Here is a 21,849-nt window from a genome sequence, read left to right as displayed (position 1 = left end):
TTGTGCCCAAAATGAGTCGTGTAGTGCTCTCCTAACCCTATACCCCAAAATTAAAACTTCGGTATCCCTACTGAAGTAAGGACAAAAGGCACCTAGAAAGCACGGGAAGAAAGCACTGCACGGGGACCATAGAGTAAACAAGTGTACCTGCACAACTAAGCACCTATTATAAAACCAAGTTATATAAAGAAAAGCAATGGTACACTAAGCACAAAAGATAGTCAGAAACAATTAACCATGTATTCATTAATCACCTAGGTAGTACAACTGAAGATGGATACAATATGAGCAAAAGTACAGCCAAAGAAAAGTCATGGTGATACAAAAGAAACAGAAAATACAAGTAAAAGAAGAAAAGAAACAACTATGAGAACAAGCACAATACAAGTACAAAGGAGAACTCATATCAAAAAATCCTATATAGTCAACACTATTCCTCCTCAATAGAACCACTTGCGTCATAATCAGAATCGTTGCTCCCCAGATTGTCAGAAGCATCGGATAGGGTGCTCACATCAGACCGCGTGAGCCGCATCAAATGGCTTATGCGAAGTAATCGCATCATCATAAAAAAAAAACAACCCAACATAGTCAGTGACTTGAGCAATGCTAGAGTGGGGGTGGCATACAAATAGCTGGAGCAGGTGGTGGCAGAGTGGGTGCAGAAGGTGGTGTGCATGAAACTGGGGCTGCAGGTGGAGCACGAGAGGCTGGAGCTGCAGGTGGAGCAGTGGAAGATGTCCCAATGGCGGGAGCAAAAGATACGGCTGCCATGCTAGTGTCTATGGATCTTGATAGATGTGCCATCGCGCATCGTACGCTAGGAGTAGGAGCTATGACGATGGAAAGAGGTGCTAGAGGTACTAGGATATCTATCAGTAAGATAAGGATCATCACCAAGGAAGGATCCAGCTGGGCAAGCATGTCCTCTGAAGGCACTATGGTTGCAAATGAAGATGCTGGAGTATTAGCTCGCGCTGTGGATGGCTCTGTAATGGATGACACATCCATAAGTACTAGTGAACTGGCGGGGGATTGTGCCTCACCCGTAGAAGCAGATGCTAGTACAAGAGCCTCCTCCATAGGAAGCACCGGCTCATCCTCACTACTTATCTTGATCTCAATCATCACTCCTGGGCTTGCCAGCAGGGTAATCTGTGGCGCGGAAGCCTGATGGACGAGCTATGGTGGAGGGGACAGAAGAGTATAGGAGCCCGTGGAGATGGCAAAGGCTGAGTGAGTAGAGAGGACACTCACGGAGATTCCATAGGCTCAAGGGGACTAACAGGCACCACAGCGGGTAAAGGTAAGGATAAGGAAGATGCAAATCTTGGGAAATTGAATGCTTCTAACGAACTTGGGAAGCAGACTTGGAGTTCCTGCACAATCGCCCCAAATCCCTGAGCGATTGTCATCCTAGTCTCCGCCAACTCGTGCTGCACTTCTGATCTAAAAGCCTCGAAATTCTAGCATAGCAGAATCGTCCATCCCCTACTGGAGGCATAGTGGGGGATGCTAGCGGTGGAGGCACCCCCTCAAGTGGTGCAGTCAAGGTGGAAGGCTCAGAAGTTGCCCTCCTCTTCTTCTTCGGAGCTCAGTGAGGTGTGGCATTGGAGGGTGTGCTAGCTCCTCAGGGTCATAGTATAAAAGTGGTACCTCGAACTCAAAACCCGAAACACAATTAAATGGAGCCCACCTGTTTACCTTCATGCAAGCTGTGGCCACCAAACTCAAGCTCTAGCCCCATGTTTTCTCCGTGGTGACATCGCCAATCTATATATGTGCGCCCGAGTCACCTAGAATGGTCTTCTTCTTCATTAGTATGCCCATTATCAGCTGGGCATAAGGAATTAGGGGCTTTTTGGGCTCCCTAACTGTCTGGCCTCTCGTAGGCATAGGTAATGACTTCTTTAAGCGGGGATTCTTCCTGTGCCGCTCATAAGATGATCATCTCTTCGAAGATCAACATTGGGACATCCACCGCCATGCCCTAATGTACGGTGTACAACACCTAGAGATAAACACCATGTCGTTCTGAATGATGGCCAAATGCACAAATATTGCATTGTAGGATAAGGTCTAGGAGAAGCAAATAGTCTGGCAGGCAGTTCCTCACCATGCACGTCCCCCTCTACATATGGCCACCGTCGTAATAAAGGTTGCGAAACATACATCTGATGATGTTGTGGATGTCCAAAGAGTCAAAGGCTGCCCATGGTGTATCATCTATCTCCTCATCGGACCACGGCCGATCGATCAAGTCGAGTATTAGCTCGAATACGATGCCCTACACTATAGTGAGTCATACGCCCATGGTGGGGTTGTGCTGCATATGGGCATAGAACTCACGTACTAGTTGTGAATGACATGTCATATTCGGTGGGATCATATAATGGTCGAGCTTCCTCGTATGAAGGATCTCGATGCAGCACCACTTGCGCGAATGGGCGTGGGTCTCCTCAAGTTGGAATGTATACATCGGCTCGAGGTCATATTTGGTGAGGGTCATCCTCTACATCCTCTGCCCCTTACTAGGTTATGCCCGCGTGTACTGAGCTACCCAACCTGTCATTGTCGGCTGAGAAAAGGGACTCTGATCTTGTTCAGATGACGACTCATCCCTTGGCTAGTCGTCAACTCTCTTTTACTTGGCAGAGGCTCATGACGATCGGGGTTGCTTGGCAGCACCTTCAGCTTTGATCGATGTGATATTGCCTAAGAACAATGGATGTAGGTGGTCGGGAAAGTCGCGAGGAATATAAGCAGGGTGGAAGATTGCTAATGGAGAAGAGGAAGGGCTACGATCGTGATGAGGCGAGGATAAAAACCCTCGTGTGTAGGGGAGGTGAAGGGACAAACCCTAGGTGCACAAAGAGGTGTGTCTTGTGTAAGGAGTGAAGAAAAGGAGATAGGGCTGGTCACCGGAGGGTCGTCAGAGGTCTGGAAAGGTTAGGAGACCGAGGGGGAAGTGGGGTGCAATGAGGGGTTTGAAAGGGGAAGGAGTTTGGGAGAGTTAGGGCTTCGCGAGAGGAAATGGTTCTAAACAATTTTACAGTTTCGACCAAGTCGCACTAGCTTTGTGTTGGTCGCGCTCTGGTCACATCCCCACTGAATCAAGAAAATAGGATTTCGACCAGGTTGCGCCAAAGTGGAGTGTTGGTCATTCCCTAGTCGAACTCCTTTGGAATTTGAAAACTCAACAGATTTAGAGGCTCGACTAGGTCACGCCAGAGGCAGTGCTAGTCGCACCTTAGTCGAGCTTCTCAGAAATTGGGAATGCCAGCAGACTTATAAGGCTTCAATTAAGTCGCACCTATGAGTATCGGTCGTGCCCAACTCGTACCTCAACTAACCTATGACCTATTCTACAGAAGCCTCATGTATGCTATGCTTTGCACTAGACCTAACATCTGTTTTGTCGTAGGCATGGTCAGCAGATATCAGTCTCACTCATGGCAAGAACACTGGATTGCAGTAAAACATATAATCAAGTACCTAGAAAAGACTCGGGATTATATGTTAGTTTATCAGGCAGATAGTCTAGTACCCATTGGGTACACAGACTCAAATTTTCAGTCAAATAAGGATTCTAGAAAATCAACCTTAGGAAATGTGTTTACCCTAGGAGGTGGAGCCATTAGTTGGAGGAGTATCAAGTAATCATATGTTGCTGATTCCACTATGGAGGTCGAATATGTGGCAACCTTTGAGGTGGCCAAAGAGGCCGTTTGGCTCAGGAACTTTCTATTGGATCTAGGAGTGGTGCATTTAGTACAATCACCTGTTACACTTTACTGCGATAATAGTAGGGCGGTTGCTAAATCAAAGGAATCCAAGACCCATAAGAGGGCAAAATACATCGAGCGTAAGTATCACCTGATACAAGATATCACGTAGAGAGGTGATGTAATGGTGATCAAGATTGCATCGACAAGCAACCTGAGAGACTTGTTTACAAAAAGCTTACCGGCTAGTACTTTTGATAGTCAAGTAGAGGGAATGGGAGTGAGATGTATGACAGCATGACTTTGAGTCTAAGTGGGAGATTGTTAGGGATTTATACCAAAAGACATGCTTGCTGTAATCGATTTTAGTATTTGTTAATAACTTCAGTTATTCCATTTTAATGACAATCTTTTTGAGTAATGTTTGCCTGACATTATTTATTTAATGATTATGCATGTGTGTCTTTTATTCTATATAGTAGGTGAACTAGTGTGTAGAGTACGACTTATACACAAAAGATTAGATCATCAGTTCTTATAAAATATAAGTTTATTGTTCATAGTCTTAAATGAAATTAGACACAACATTGGTAGGACTGTAGTACAAGGTTTTAATAGGTCTATCTTGACTAATGGGAATGGTATAGTTCCAACTCCTTGTGCTAGTACACTTTGTATGTATTGAACATAATCGTCTTGGGGTAATTGTTTTTATACTGACTATATAAAACAATTAATACCTCATGGTTATTATAAGTGCTTATACTCTTAATCCTGATATGATTATTGGACACGTGCATATTGTGTTTATTACTTTGATTCATAGAAGAGTGAAATTCTTTATGGGTCAATAAAGTCAATGAGTTGGGTGATGACGTTATGTGTATGATGAACATTAATTATTGATGGAATCCATGTCCCGATATCGGGATTGATGATACCCTTTGAGGAAACTTATAAGTTTTGATTGTGTCAAACCATGCAAGTGGATTTTGAATCCAACACATCAAATATGTTAAGTGGAAGGGCTCAAGGAATTAATATGTCAATCAATTAAATTGTCAGTAATTTAATTTAATAGATGGGTATCTGTAATCTTTACATTGGGAGATAAATAAGCATTTAATGATAGGAGCTCGAAATTTAATTTTGAATATGACAAGGAGTGCAGTTATAATTGTTTAGTGGTATCAATTATAATTAACGTAATTAAGGGTGAATCCAAGTCAGATTAGGAATTTACATGGGAAGCCCTAGTTATATTTGCCCAGAGGTACCTACTGTAGCCTATATACACACGCTCCACTTAGCAGCTAGGGTTAGATGAGCGAACTCTCACAGAGGTAGACGTTTTCGTGAGAGAAGAAAACCCTAGCAGCCGCCTATGAGCCCACTCTCTCAGGACCAAGGCGTGTTCAAGGAATATAGTAGAAGATTCATGGTCGTCTTTAAGAGCTCGTTTTTGTGCTTGCAGATTCAGGATCAAACTAGATAGATCTCACAGGTATAATCCTAATCACGCAATTAGGGTTTGCATAATCAGATTAATTTTTTTTTGCTATCCGTATGCACTATAGTCAGATCTTAGGGCTATTCCTAAGTCCCTTCAATTATAATAGGTGTGAAGGGATCAAAGCAAATGGCACACTCCTCTTCACTTGCCACAGGCTGAGGTTGTTATCCTAAGGAAAGAATTAATCTAGTTTCTTCACAATGGTGTGCAGCATGGGTGCAAGGTCATGGTCTACAGCAAACTCGTAAAACTCCCTTAGGATGGGAAGAGGAAGGTTGGGATGGTCTACGAGCAACAATAGTATGCTGCTTAGATTTCTTGGTGAGGGTCTTAAAAAAAGTCCAAGCCTCATTCTTGGGCTTCATGAGGACAATACCTCCATTAGATGCATCTACTATGACTTTATCACGCTTAGCTAATTCTTCATAAAAGGTTTGAACTAATTGCCACCTAGGGACTTAGTGATGTGGGCATTTGCGCATAAGGTCCCTAAAGTGCTCCCATGTCTCAAAAAGTTGTTCCCCATCCAATTGGGAGAAACTAGTGATTGCCTTCCTAAGCTGGTTAGTCTTTCCTATGGGAAAGTACTTCTTCAAGAATTTGTGTTGCATGGTGGCCCAATTGGTCACCGAGTTTGGCTTTAAGGAATTTAGCTAATATTTAGCTTTGTCCTTTAAAGAGAACCAAAATAGCCTTAGACGGAGGATATCATCACCAAAGTGAGATATACAGATGGTGGAACAAATTTCAAGAAATCATCTAGATGACTGTATGGATTTTCATTCGAATTTCCAAAGAAATTAGGAAGCATCGAGATGGTAGAGGTCTTGATTTCAAACTACGCTGCCTCACGAACTGGATGCAAGATGGCGATGTGTATGCATAGGGTATGAAATAGTCCCTCAAGGGCCGAAGAGGTTGCTCTTCCACTGCAGGTTAACGGGGAGCAAGAGGTTCCGAGTTTTGGTAAGCAAGAACCAGTCAGGGTTCGGCCATGAATTTAGGTTCAGAGGACTCGGCTAACTCGAGGCTAGAGGTAGATTTCCTAATTGACCTATGGGATCTCTAAATCTTAAGGTCTATAGGCACTAACTCGGGAACCAAAGAGTGCAAACCCAACATATACAAGTTCAGCATACAATCAATACTTCAATTACCAAACAAAAATGAAAAAAATAAAATAAAGAAAAACAAAACATGTAGTACACTACACTAGAAATTGGCTTACTACTGTAACTAAGTTCCTGACAATGGCACAAAAATTTGGTAGGCTCGCCAAGGTTTGGGTGCTTAACTACCAAAAATAATATTTATAACCTAACTAAGCCCAAGTTTAGTAGAATAAGGAGTGATTCGGGTGTCGATCTTCAAGGACTCAGTGTAGTTGTTTACCAATTCTAGCCTAATTTACTATGTTGTGCATAAAAGGAAAAAGATAAGATTTTTGAGTTGTTTTCAAAACTACATGAGCAATGAAACTAAATTGTAATTAAAGCTACTCCTAGAAAGCAAGTCTCAAATTATGAATCTAGCTTAGGCTGTTGTTCGTGATGACTATGTCTGATCAGCTATAGGTACTAGGTTAGACGGTCAAGTGAACAGCTCAAGTGACATAGGTTAGCGAAGGTGCACCAATCATCAGGAGCACGATCGAGAACCAAGGTATACCCTATTCAACGAACACGAAACCCTTTATAGGAATCGTAACCTATTACATATAAGTGATTGAATCTCCAGCAATGCAATCTTTTACCATAGGATTTCATCACAATCAAAGAACTAAATATGCAAGAAAGTAAAGACATGATATTTAAATTGCAGAATTGAAATCAAGCAAAATAAATAGACAAGTATTGAAAATGACATCAATTGAAGCTCGAAAATCTATCAGTAGCGACCGGGATTACAATCAAGAACCAACTAATCTACGCAGGAACACTAAGAACTTGAAGGTTATCATAGGCCTTTGAAGAATCTGAATACAAAGCAGACAGGGAATTGAAAGAAAGCTATAAATCTAAACTAAATGGCACCCAAACACACTCTAGGTCTGTCACTAACCAAAGAGGGGCCAAAGGGGAACCTTAATCACATATTCGAAGTTTGAATTTATACCCAAAAGGGCTTACAAGCGTTTGAATTCAAATCAGCAAAGTTGAAATTAGGAATAGCTTCCCAAGAGTGGGGGGTGATTGAATTCTTTTTAATTTTAATGTTTTAAAACTTTTGCTTATGATACTAAGGAAAAAAAAAATTGATAAATGATACTCACACTTGAAAGTACAGAAATTTAAATTAACAAACCAATCAATGAAACAAAAGTAATTCAATCACTCAACCAAGAATATTAGTGCTGTTTGATAATTTCCTTGTAAATGTTTGCCACCTTTTTTGAGTAAGCTCTTAGTATGCACTTCTCTTGATTAAGATTTCCGCAGATTAACAAACGTACTCCCTTTTGGGTTTCTGCAAATGGTTAATCAAAACGTACTTTCTAAGTGTCAAGAGTCTTTGTTTCTTTCTTACTTTAAAAACTGTGCACTTTTAGATCATACAACAACAACAAGTACAAAATATAAAGTAAAGCAGAGAGAAAGACACAAGATTTTTTATGAGGTTCGACTTCAACACAGCCTACGTCCTCACCCTTGGAAAAACACCGAAGGGTTCAACTATAGCAGTTCCATTACCGAGTGGAACAACGCCTGTTTACAACCACTCATTGATCAAGGCTAGAGCCTACCATCTCCAAACAATATGCCCTTGTTTGGTCAACGATCCAATAGCCTGGAATCGTCTAAAATCTACAAGAGAGATATTAAAAATGCTGGTGTACAAGAGAAGCTCACACAAAGAGCAGAATAGTACAAATTGAAAACTATGTACTTCAAAAGATAAATATCAAGTAAGAAATAAACTTTTGAAGCTTTAACATAGATTTCATCAAATTCCTTTTCTCCAGATGAGAAATCAGTAATCTTTCTTCAGGAATTGATGAACAAGAGTTTTAGAATAACAATACTTTCAGCTTGCAAGAGTTTGATCAAGAGAGATTTTGAGAGCAAGAGATCTTGAGAGAATTTCAATGCTTGGCGTGATTTTTGATTAACAAGAACCATGTATTTATAGGCTTCAAAACATGTTTCCTTGTTGCAAGAGTTTCCATAAAGAATTTCCCAATTTATTAGAAATTTGGGGTTCAAACGGCTATAATTTAAAAAATAAGATTTTTAAAAAATTTGCCCGTTGAACAGTGATCAGACATCTGAGGATTCGAGGTTAGACGTCTGAAGTTCCTGAAACCCTTAAAAAATAGAACCAGATACAGGGTCAGATGTCTGAAGTCAGAGTTCAGACATCTGAGGTTCCAGGTTCAGATGTCTGAAGTTGCGAGTTCAGACGTCTGATCTGCTACTGCCTCTTTCTGTTTTGCTCCATAATATCTTTAGACGTCTGCACTTAATCTTCATATGTTTGAAGTAATTCTTCAGACGTTTGAACATGAAGTTTAGTCATCTGAAGTTGCCACTTTAGATATCTAAACTGAAAAGTTCAGTCATTTGATCTTTCAAGAATCTGTTTTTAAAAAAAATTTCTTTACAAACTGTTTTGCTCTCTTTTGGTTTTTACAAAACTTATTTCATAAAACTTCAATAGATCTTTTAAGACTTTATAATCTCTTGAAAGAGCTTCAAAACATATTTCCAATGATATTTTAGCTTTTGAAATACTTACAATATATGTTTTCTAATCCTTTAAAAGACATGCTTGAGTTCTTTCATATTCTTGTGCTCTTTGAGATGCAAATATCTTAGTTTCTCCTTGTATCATTGATCAGTCTTGATCCTTACTTGAGCCATGCTTTGAGCTTTACTTGAACCATACTTGAGCTTGATTTGAACCATACTTGAGCTTGAACCATTCTTGAACCATATTTCCTGAAACATAAAAACTCAACCTTTCCAAGTTAAATAGCCCTTTGTTTGTTATCACCAAAAACTGATTGAAAAACCTTGTTAGGCCAACAATATCCCCATTTTTTATGATGACAAACAAGGAGTAAAGATAAAGGTTTTATGAAAAATGAAGTACTCCCCCTTACTATGAACATTAATAAGTAAGCAATATGAAAATGAAGTACTCCCCCTTGCTATAAGCCATAGAAAATTTATCATGTGTTCCATAAATGTTGCAAGCCACTGAAATAGAAAGTTCATCATATATCCATCCATTGTTCACATCATGTTCTTTCATTTGTTAGAAAGTTCATATGTGGTTCATTTCTTATATGTAGTTAATTCTTAATTCTTTATTTATTTTATCTTTACTAAGCACTCTCTCCCCCTTTGTCATTAGTCAAAAAGAGTGACAAGATTATAAAGAACCATTAGAAAGTCATTCTTATAATAAAAGGTAATCAGTACAAAGAAGCAATACATAAAAGCTTCATATGTTTTCATACAAAAACAGAAATACAACAAAAAGCTTCATTGTAACATGATTACAAACATTTAAGATACATAGGACTTGATACTTTACTACAAACAAAGATTTTCATAGTAACCTAAGCTAAGTAGTTTCTAACTATCCTAATCTTCTTTTTCTGATCCATCTTCTTGCACTTCTCCTTCTTCTTCTTCTTTAGTTCCTTCTTCTTCAATATTCACCTTCTTTTTTAGAATCTCCTTCTACCTTCTGCAGAGTCATCATCATCTTCATCATCATCATCTCCACTTGGAGGAGCAGAGCTAATGTCCATGGGATCACTTCCTTTAGATGATTTTGCATGATATTGTCCTATATGAGTGACCCGTTTGTCAAGTGATGTGACCTTTTCTTTAATGTTATGAAGTCCGGTGCGTACTTCAGATGAAAAGTTGGAGAAATCCTTTTGAAAGGATAAGAACCATGAAGGTGTCACTTGAGATAAGCCTAGGTCCTATGTAGAAGAGGAGTGTGCTGCTGTTGAAACTAGAGCAGAGGTTGAGGTTGATGCTGAAGCTGAGGCTGCTGTAGAGGCAGGTGGTGCATGTGTAGTCCTTCCTGTTTTCAAAAACCATCCTGATCTTCCCTTGTCATACCCCATTTGCTTAAGGGAAGTTTCATTAAAAATATCATATCGAGTCCTTTTTATGAAAAACTCAGAAATATTGGTAATATTAAGATGAGTAAAAAGAAGAGTAATAATTCCTCCGAAAGGAAAAATGACTCGATTAGATTCCAGTTTGGTCCACATCCACCTAACAATTAAACTAGCCAAATCTAGTTTCTTTCCTTTAAGCAGACACCAAAGAACAAAGCATTCGATATAAGAAAGATATCAAAAGAGCCTTGTTTTGGTAAGATATTGTTTGAAACTAGCTTATGGAGAATTTGACCTTTTAAATTCAGTTGCTTGTACTGTGGAGGATGTGCAAAATAGACAGGCTCATTTTCCATAATCATGGGAAGAAAAGCTTCGGGAGTGAATCCTTGTTCTAGGATCCAAGATGGAGCAAAAATAGGACTATTAAAATCTCCTGGAGTAATTTTGAAAATGGGAGATAATATTTCAAAATTCAATAGTATTTTCTTTCCTTAAACCTCTAAAGAAAAAATCTCATTTTCATATATCATGTTTGTATAGAAAATTTTGACCAAATAAGGAAAACAACCTTTGGGTTGTTGAGTAATGAAGTCAAGCCAACGCATATCACGAAATAATGTAAGAATATTTGGAAATTCAGTAGAAGAAGGATACATCCAAGATTTTACCTAAGATTGGTTCTACAAAACTCAGTGAGTTTTGATAACGGATTCGAGCTCGAGGAGCAACCAGCCATTTTTCAATATTTTGAGTATCCTTCCCTAATGAAGAACCCTTGTTTGTAGTCTACTTGATTTGAGGCATGAAGACACAAGATTTTGGTTACCCTAGGTTTCGTGGGATAAATCTCTGTAAGATAAAGGCTTTGGATTGAAGTGAGAATGATAGAAAAGTGAGAGGGAGGTGTTCGGATGAATGAAGCAAATAACTTCAGAAGTCTAAAGTTAGGGTTTAGTGTACGAATAATATATAAACCCCGTGACTTCAGATGTCTGAAGATTATCTTCAGATGTCTGAAGTTTTTAAAACCTAGAATTTTAAAAGTCAGTAGGAGTTCAGACGTCTGAAGTCCTAAGTTCAGTTATCTGAACCCGTCTGCTACAGTGTTCAGACGTCTGGGGTGTGAACATCAGACGTCTGAAGTGCATAAAAACTTTGAATTTTCACTTCCAATATACTTCTCTGCTAAGAATTAGCCCAAGTTTCCTCCTAATATGTATGAATCTTTCTTCACTTAGAGGTTTTATAAAAATATCAGCCCATTGATCACTTGTGTTTATAAATTCAAGAATTATATCCTCTTTTTGAACATGATCTCTCAAAAAATGATGTCTTATGTCTATATGCTTAGTTCTTGAGTGTGAAATTGGGTTTTTAGATATGTTTATAGCACTTGGGTTATCACACTTTATTGGTATTTTTATATATTCTAGATTGAAATCTTTTAATTGTTGTTTCATATATAAGATTTGTGCACAACAACTTCCCGCTGCCACATATTTAGCTTCGGCGGTTGATAAAGCTATAGAATTTTGTTTCTGAACCATGATACTAAGGATTGTCCTAGAAAGTGACATGTGTCACTTGTACTCTTTCTATCAATCTTACATCCGGCATAATCAGCATCGGAGTAACTTATTATATTAAAATCAATGTCCTTTGGATACCATAAACTAAGATCAAGTGATCCTACCAAGTACCTAAGAATTCTCTTGACGGTTGTTAAGTGAGATTCCTTGGGGGCTGATTGAAATCTAGCACACATACACACACTAAACATAATGTCCGGCCTACCAGCAGTTAAATATAGTAAGCTACCAATAATTCCTCTATAGTGTGTGATGTCTACTTGTTTTCCTTTTTCATCTCTATCAAGACTTGTGGTTGTACTCATAGGAGTTCCTATAGGTTTACTTTGTTCCATATCAAACTTTTTGAGCATATCCTTGATGTACTTAGTTTGATTTATAAAAGTTCCATTTTCAGCTTGTTTTATTTGTAATCCTAAAAAATAATTTAGCTCCCCCATCATACTCATTTCAAATCCTTTTTGCATACATGTGGCAAATTCCTTGCATAGATCTTCATTTGTAGCTCCAAATATAATATCGTTCACATATATTTGAACTATTAGCATATCTTTGTTTTTGGATTTAATGAATAAAGTATTGTCAATCATTCCTCTTGTAAATTCATTTTTTAGTACAAATTTACTTAACCTTTCATGCCAAGCTCTTGGAGCTTATTTCAAACCATAAAAATTTTTTGTCAATTTGAATATATGGTTTGGATTTTTAGGATTTTGAAAACCTAGAGGTTGTTTGACATACACTTCTTCATTTATATATCCATTTAAGAATGCACTCTTTACATCCATTTGATATAGCTTAAAATCTTTATGGGCTGCATAAGCTAAAAGTATCCTAATTGCTTCCATCCTTGCCACTGGAGCAAAGGTTTCATCATAATCAATTCCTTCTTCTTGATTATACCCTTGTGCTACAAGTCTTGCTTTATTTCTTACAACAACCCCATTTTCATCCTTCTTATTTCTAAACACCCATTTAGTTCCTATGATTGATTTATCTTTGGGTTCAGGTATAAGTTCCCATACTTGACTTCTTTTGAATTGATTTAATTCCTCTTGCATAGCTATAATCCAAGAATCATCATTTAAAGCATCTTCAATGTTTTTAGGTTCATCTTGGGATAAAAAGGCATAATGATTACAAATATTTTTTAGTGAGGCTCTAGTGGTTATTCTTTTTTATGTTTCACCAAGAATTTGTTCTTTCGGATGATTTTTTTCATATTTCCACTCTTTAGGAAGATTCATATTTTCTGTAAGGTTATCATTTGGAGCATCATCATTCTTTTCTTCTTTTATTTCAAGATCTTTTTCTTTTTGTGAAGTATCTTCTTTTTCATCATTCATATCTTTAGTGTTATGATTATTTGATTCATCAAAGGTTATATGAATTGATTCCATAATTGTAGAGGTTCTTTTATTATAAATCCTATATGCTTTACTATTTGTAGAGTAACCTAGGAAGATACCTTCATTCGACTTTGCATCAAACTTTCCTAAATCATCTTTAGTATTGAGTATAAAACATTTACAACTGAATACATGAAAGTAGGAAATATTAGGTTTTCTATCGTTCCAAAGTTCATATGGTGTTTTATCTATTTTTGATTTTAATGATACCCTATTTATAATATAACATGCTGTATTTACAGCTTCTGCCCAAAAATATTTAGGTAGATTATTTTCATTAAGCATTGTTCTTGCCATTTCTTGTAGAGTTCTATTTTTCCTTTCAACAATTCCATTTTGTTGTGGAGTTCTAGGTGCTGAAAAATTATGAGTTATTCCATGTTCATTACAAAATTTATCAACTTCCTTATTTTTAAACTCTCTTCCTTGGTCACTTCTAAAGCTTGTTACATTATAACCTTTCTCATTTTGTAATTTCTTGTATAAGGTTATTAATTGGTTACAAGCTTCATCTTTGTTTGCTAAAAAGATTACCCAAGTAAATCTTGAATAATCATCTACAATTACAAAAACATATTGTTTTCCACCTAAGCTCAAAGTTTTAGTTGGACCAAATAAGTCTAGATGTAAGAGTTCTAGGGGTCTTTTGGTGGATATGAATTTTTTCTTTTTAAAGCTTATTTTTACTTGTTTTCTCTTTTGACATGCATCACACAACTTGTCTTTTATGAATTTAGTATTTGTAGTCCTTTTACAAGATTTTTCTTAGATAATTTGGATAGTAGGTCCATGCTAGCATGACCTAGTTTCCTATGCCATAGCCAACTTACTTCATTTTATAGCTGTCAAACAAGTTATGTATTGATTTGCTAATTTCTCAAGATTTATGCAATAGACATTATTTATCCTATGAGCCATAAACAAAGTTTCTTTATTTTTAAGATTTTGGATAACACATTTTTCTTTCATGAAAATTACTTTGAACCCTTTATCACTTAGTTAACTAAGACTTAAAAGATTATGTTTTAGTCCTTCTACTAATAACACATTATCTATAGTGAGTGAAGGTTTTTTACCAATTTTTCCGATACCGATAATTTTACCTTTGGCATTGTTGCCAAAGGTGATGTATCCCCCATCCTTTTGTTTTAAAGTAGTGAACTTGGTCTTGTCACCGGTCATATGCCTTGAGCACCCGTTGTCCAAGTACCATTTGTCCATTGTCGTTGTTGTCCTAAGGCAAACCTACAATGAGGGATACTATGTGTTAGTTTTTGGAACCCAAATTCTTTTAACTTTTTTTGTTTTGTTGTTAGTTCCACTATTTGCTTTCTATTCTCCATGAATTTTAACATATTTTCTCTTTAATGGGCAATTAAACATCTCATGACCTTTAGTCTTGCACATATAATAAGTGGTGTGTTCATGTTTGTTATTTGATGAAGTACTAGCATAAAACTTAGCTTCCTTAACAAAATATCACATTTATAGCCCTTTCTTCCTTTTATTTATTTTACCGTTGTAGCCTATTCCTTCTTTGTTTTCATGAAACCTTTGCTGTCCAATCATCTTTTCAAAGTTTTCTTTACCTTTGGTAAAATTATAGATAATCTTTTCTTTATCCTCAACCACCTTTTTGAATTCATTTATTTCTAAATCCTTCTTATTCAAGTCATCTTTATGAGTTTTATCTAAGTCTTGTTTTGCTATTTTTATTTCTTCTTCCTACTTCTTAATACAAGTATTTCTTTCCTCTTCAACAGCTTTGAATGATTCAAGTTGCTTTACTAGTTCTTGATTTTGATCTTTCAAAGTTATGTTTCTTTTAGAAACTTTTATGAATCTTTTATGTAGTGAGTAATTCAGCTTGTGATTCCTTATAAGAAAGCAAGCTATCACATGACTCATCACAAGACTCATTTTGAGAATCGGTTGAAGAGTAGTAAGAATTTACCTCTTCATCATTCGCCATGAAGCATATATTTGCCATCTCTTGTTCACTTGATTCAATTTCAGTTTCGTTGGAGCTTGAATCATCCCAAGTAGCCTTCATAGCTTCCTTCTTTTTCTTCTCGTCTTTCTTGAACAACGGGCAGTCTGATTTAATATGCCCTGATTTTTTGCAATGATAACAAATTGGTTTTTCATTCTTACCTTTATTATCTTTCCTACTTGTCTCTCCTTTTTCGGTTTTCTTTTTATCAAACTTTCTAGGAAACATTTTATCTCTTCTATAGAATTTTCCTAGTCTCTTGGTAATGAATGCCAATTCATCTTGATCTAGGTCACTTGTTTCACTTTCTTCTTCACTAGTGTTGTGGCTAGATGCTTTTAGTGCCATGTATCTTTTATGCTTTGGTTTAGGATTTCTTTCTTTTAAATCCATTTCATAGGTGAGAAGTGATCCTATAAGTTCATCCAAAGAAGTAGTCTTAAGGTTTCTACCTTTCGTGATAGCTGTAGCCTTTGGTTCCCAAATAGAGGGAAGGTCTCTTAGAATTTTTCTAATCATTTCATATGTAGTATAGGTTTTTCCTAATGCACTCAAGGAGTTTATTATATGGGTAAATCTGGTGTACATGCTTGATATTGTTTCATCAAAATTCATTTTGAATGCTTCGTATTCGCTTGTTAACATATCTATCCTATTATCTCTTACATCAATAGTTCCTTCATAAGTTACTTCTAGTTTGTCTCAAATCTCCTTAGCTGTTTTGCAGGCCATGACTCGGTTAAACTCATTAGCATCTAATGCACAATATAACGCATTTATAGCACTTGCATTTATTTGAAGCATTTTATAATCTAAGTCGGTCATATCTTTCTTTTCTTTTGGAATTTGTTTTCCATCAACTATCTTAGTGGTGATAAGATTTCCATCCATAACAACTTCCCATGCTTTCCAATCCATGTGTTGAAGATATATTTCCATTCTCTTTTTCCAAAAGGTATAATTGTGTCCACAGAAAATTGGTGGACGAGTTGAGGATTGACCTTCACCAAAGGGTGCTACTCCAATATTTCTCATTAGATTTTTTTATAGTTTCTTGTTAGGAATTTCTATAACTAGGCTCTGATATCAATTGAAATTAGGAATAGCTTCCCAAGAGGGGGGTGAATTGGATTCTTTTTAATTTTAATGTTTTAAAACTTTTGCTTATGATACTAAGGAAAAACAAAATTGATAAATGATACTCACACTTGAAAATACAAAAATTTAAATTAACAAACCAATCAATGAAACAAAAGTAATTCAATCACTCAACCAAGAATATTAGTGTTGTTTGATAATTTCCTTGTAAATGTTTGCCACCTTTTTTGAGTAAGCTCTTAGTATGCACTTCTCTTGATTAAGATTTCCGTAGACTAACTAACGTACTCCCTTTTGGGTTTCTGCAAATGGTTAATCAAAACGTGCTTTCTAAGTGTCAAGAGTCTTTGTTTCTTTCTTACTTTAAAAACTGCAACCTGCACTTTTAGATCATACAACAACAACAAGTACAAAATATAAAGTAAAGCAGAGAGAAAGACACAAGATTTTTTATGAGGTTCGACTTTAACACAGCCTACGTCCTTACCCTTGGCAAAACACCGAAGGGTTCCACTATAGCAATTCCGTTACCGAGTGGAACAACGCCTGTTTACAACCACTCCTTGATCAAGGCTAGAGCCTGCCATCTCCAAACAATATTCCCTTGTTTGGTCAATGATCCAACAGCCTGGAATCATCCAAAATCTACAAGAGATATATTAAAAATGCTGGTGTACAAGAGAAGCTCACACAAAGAGCAGATTAGTACAAATTGAAAACTATGTACTTCAAAAGATAAATATCAAGTAAGAAATAAACTTTTGAAACTTTAACAGAGATTTCATCAAATTCCTTTTCTCTAGATGAGAAATTAGTAATCTTTCTTCAGGAATTGATGAACAAGAGTTTTAGAATAACAATACTTTCAGCTTGCAAGAGTTTGATCAAGAGAGATTTTGAGAGCAAGAGACCTTGAGAGAATTTCAATGCTTGGCGTGATTTTTGATTAACAAGAACCATGTATTTATAGGCTTCAAAACATGTTTCCTTGTTGCAAGAGTTTCCATAAAGAATTTCCCAATTTATTAGAAAATTTGGGGTTCAAACGGCTATAATTTAAAAAATAAGATTTTTAAAAAATTTTCCCGTTGAACAGTGATCAGACATCTGAGGATTCGAGGTTAGACGTCTGAAGTTCCTGAAACCCTTAAAAAATAGAACTAGATACAGGGTCAGATGTTTGAAGTCAGAGTTCAGACATCTGAGGTTCCAGGTTCAGATGTCTGAAGTTGCGAATTCAAACGTCTGATCTGCTACTGCCTCTTTCTGTTTTGCTCCATAAAATCTTTAGACGTCTACACTTAATCTTCATATGTCTGAAGTAATTCTTCAAATGTCTGAACATGAAGTTTAGTCATCTGAAGTTGCTACTTTTGATATCTAAACTAAAAAGTTCAGTCATCTGATCTTTCAAGAATCTGTTTGTAAAAAAAATTTCTTTACAAACTGCTTTGCTCTCTTTTGATTTTTACAAAACTTATTTCAGAAAACTTCAATAGATCTTTTAAGACTTTATAATCTCTTGAAAGAGCTTCAAAACATATTTCAAATGGTATTTTAGCTGTTGAAATACTTACAATATATGTTTTCTAATCCTTCATAAGACATGCTTGAGTTCTTTCTCATTCTTGTGCTCTTTGAGATGCAAATATCTTAGTTCCTCCTTGTATCATTGATCAGTCTTGATCGTTACTTGAACCATGCTTTGAGCTTTACTTGAACCATACTTGAACTTTATTTTAACCATACTTGAGCTTGATTTGAACCATACTTGAGCTTGAACCATTCTTGAATAATATTTCCTGAAACATAAAAACTCAACCTTTCCAAGTTAAATAGTCCTTTGTTTGTTATCACCAAAACTGATTGAAAAACCTTGTTAGGCCAACAAAAGTTTTGTCAGAAATCTTGACTCACTTTAAAATGCGTAGCGCAAAGACTGTCCCAAGTATAAGAGTTATGTCGCGTAATAATTAGCCCAGAAGGCCAGATCATCTCCTCAGGGAATGCAGATCGGTTTCAAACTCACGTAAAATAGAAAGAAGAAAATGAGAAAACACAGTTTACTAAACATAGTTCAGATTTGATTTCTTGGGGTTTTTGAAAGTTTGTGGTGAAATTAAAACAAAATGAAACCTAAAATAAGAACATAACATGCATAATCAATAAAATAAATACTATGAAATTAAACTTTAAACAAACATATTATGCATCAAATAAACGATAAGAAATAACCCAAGCTTCAAATATTCAAATAACGAACCAAAATGAAAATTTCATTAATCTAATACGAGCATTCAACAATTAAAAATAAACTCAAACAATAATACATTAATCAAACATAATTTTAATCCAACATTAACTCTAAATAAGGTAAAGTAAACTTAACAATAAAGTACTTAAAACAAAGATTAAATTAACACAAGGTAAAACAAAGAGAGAACTTAAAAAAAAAAAAAAAAAAAACTCTTTAACCATGAAATAAATTAATGCACCAACTAACTTAAACAAACATTTAAACTCAACATTAACTCTAAATAAAAGTATTCAATGTGATAATTAACTGAAACTAAATATTAAAACATGTATTGAAATGACAAAATGAAAGAAATAACAATACACTAACTAACAAAAGAGACTAGAGAGAAAGAGAGAGAGAGATGATGGAGAGGTGTAGTCGAATGGTGTGTGGAAGAGAGGTCTCCCCCAAACCATCTGTACAGCGCCACTCTCCCTAAGAAATATCAAGCCCTAGCTCCTTAAAACCCTCCCAAAAAGAAAGCCTACTAAAAGCAATCCTTAAAAAAAGCAAAAACAACCCTAGCCTACTCTCCTTTTTAAATGCCTAGCCCACAACTTTTCTTTCTAGCCCCACTTTATTTCCTTGACTCCACATGGCTCCAGTGCCCCAAGACTTGTTCACGCATGGGCCGACTACGTGCATGGCCCATGCACTCACTTTTGCATGTTTGGCCCGGCTCCTTATGCTTGCTCACAGCCTCATCTTCACGTGCATTCTTGGCACAAATTCCAACTTCATTTAATGGCCCAGAATTATTCACATTTGAAGCCCAACGCACACACGGCCTTCACACATGCCTTCTTTGCATGGCCTATGCACATTGCATGGCATGGCATCCCACTTCACATGCATGCATGGGCCTCCTTCATGGGTTCTTCAATGCTTCAGCACATGCCTTCTTGCTTTGGTATTAAAGCCCAATTTTTTCACACCTTTGTTGGCAGCCCACATGCGTGCATGCATGGACAGCCCAACTTATTTGCATGCACAGCTCATTCACGTGCTTGCGCACACAGCCCGACTTCTTTGTTTAATGCATGCATGGGCCAACTTTCATTTAATTCGGTTGCCCTCTTCATTTCATGCTTGATTCATTCATGCACGATTCACCTACACACACATCCCATTGCAACGGCCACTCCTTTGCATTGCATGAGACGGATTCATGTGCACATAGTCTTCTCACACACGACCCACGTACATTTTAATTTCGACATTAATTTCCAAAAATTATCCTGTAATAATAAAATATGAATATTCATAAATTTATGACAAAAATAGGGTAATTAAGTATTCAAATGAGCTCAATGATTAAAATATTGGACATAATTAAGTATTTAATTAAAATGGTAACACTTAATTAGTGCATTTAAATACTTAATTACACAAAATTTGACGTGTAATAAAATCTCGTGAAACAGGTTCTGGATTCGAACACGTCTGACTAGGCTACACCGTAGTCTTCCCTTTGTCGCGCCTTGGTTGAGACTCTCGAGAATTCTAGGGTTCAATCTGCAGGCTTCCTCGACATCGTTGCACCTTTACGATCTTTTGGTTGCACCCTGGTCGAAACTCTTGGGATCTCTGCTTCTATCATTCTTATGTTCAGCCAACCTGGTCGTCCCTCGGGGTCTCTTGGTTGCGCCATTGGTCGAACCTCTCAGCATCTCCACTTCAGTCTGCACTCTGGAGTCTTCATTTTTTGACTCGGTCGCCCCTTGTGTTTGCTAGTTGCACCACATGGTTGAGCAAGGTCTTTTTTTCTGTAATGAACTAAGGCTTTTGGGACTTAATTGGTTAAGCACCTGTTTGAGCCTTGCGCTTTATTACTCCCTTGACTTCTTGCACTGCTTAACTCCTCGATTTTAACTTCATTTTCCTGAAACATGAACAAACCACGCGTAACTCTGAACTGTGATAAGAAAGAGTAAATACAAGATAAATGAAAACAAAATATAGGTAAATAGGGGCCTAAAATAGTGCATTATAGGGACACATCAACATGAATATCTTCTCCCATATTTTCTGCCTTAATTAGGGTATAGACCCATCAATTCTCCCCCTTTATACCCATAAAAGGAGAATGCATACAACCATTCTTCAATTGGTATCCATCTTGGCTATGTCTCTGTATAGCTCAAACTTCTCACGAGCCACTACTTTTGTCAACATGACTACCGAGTTTTTGTCTTTGTGGATCTTCACTAGCTTTTATAGCTGTTGTTCTATCACTTCGCATATCTAATGATAGCGAATGTCGATATGCTTTGTTCGGGAATTGTACATTGAATTCTTGCTCAAGTCCAGAGCACTCTAACTATCACAATGTACTTTATACTCTTTCTTTGTGACACCCAATTCTTGAATAAACCGCTTCAACTACAACATTTCTTTACTAGTTTCCGTTGCAGCAATGTACTCTATCTCTATTGTAGATAAAGCAACACACTTCTACAACTTTGATTGCCATGAAACTGCTCCCCCTACAAAAGTAAAAAGAAATCTTGATGTAGATTTCCAACTATCGAGATTACCTGCCATATCGAAATCAGTATATCCTTCCAAGACTATTTTAGCTCCCTAGAAACACAAACACATCTTTGATGTATTCTTCAAGTATCTAAAAATCCACTTAACTGCATCCCAAAGGTCTTTGCCTAAATTTGAAAGAAACCTGCTACAACACATACCGCATGGGCAATATCCATCCTTGTACAAACCATTGCATACATCAGACTACCAACTGCTGACGAGTATGAAATTGCTTCTATTGACTTTTTGAATTCGATTCCTGTTTTGATAATGAAAAATAGTAAGAATCTCATGTGTGTTTAGTCTTTGAACAGATTCACTATTTTAGAAAGATATACGGTAAATACAAATTTGGAATCCATGAGGTACTTAAAGAACACTTCACGTGACCCATTCCATGGCAACTTGAAGAGCAAAGGATGAAGACACATAATTTTTTAGTTGTGTTGTGTTTTAGTTTCAATTGTAAATGCATGCCTTACATAAACTGATTGGAAATCTCAATAACAACCATAGATTGACCCTAGAAACTCAAAATTTTCATGGAAAACCTTTACTTAAAGAGTTAAACTCATTAAAACGCTTATTGGCATGAAAAACAG

At 36.7% G+C, this 21,849-nt stretch overlaps 1 non-coding gene across 1 annotated transcript; it reads left to right on the top strand.

The window, feature by feature from the left end:
• Window positions 1-5,694: 5,694 nt before the first annotated feature.
• On the top strand, window positions 5,695-5,800 carry LOC131161069 (small nucleolar RNA R71). The gene has a single exon (XR_009138230.1). It is a non-coding gene; the product is annotated as a small nucleolar RNA R71 (small nucleolar RNA).
• The last annotated feature ends 16,049 nt before the right edge of the window (window positions 5,801-21,849 follow it).

The sequence above is a fragment of the Malania oleifera genome, chromosome 7 (genome assembly GCF_029873635.1).
Source record: "Malania oleifera isolate guangnan ecotype guangnan chromosome 7, ASM2987363v1, whole genome shotgun sequence".
In the NCBI taxonomy this organism is placed as follows: Eukaryota; Viridiplantae; Streptophyta; class Magnoliopsida; order Santalales; family Ximeniaceae; genus Malania; species Malania oleifera.
Note: the sequence above shows the minus strand (reverse complement) of the source record. Positions and strands in the feature narration are given on the sequence as shown.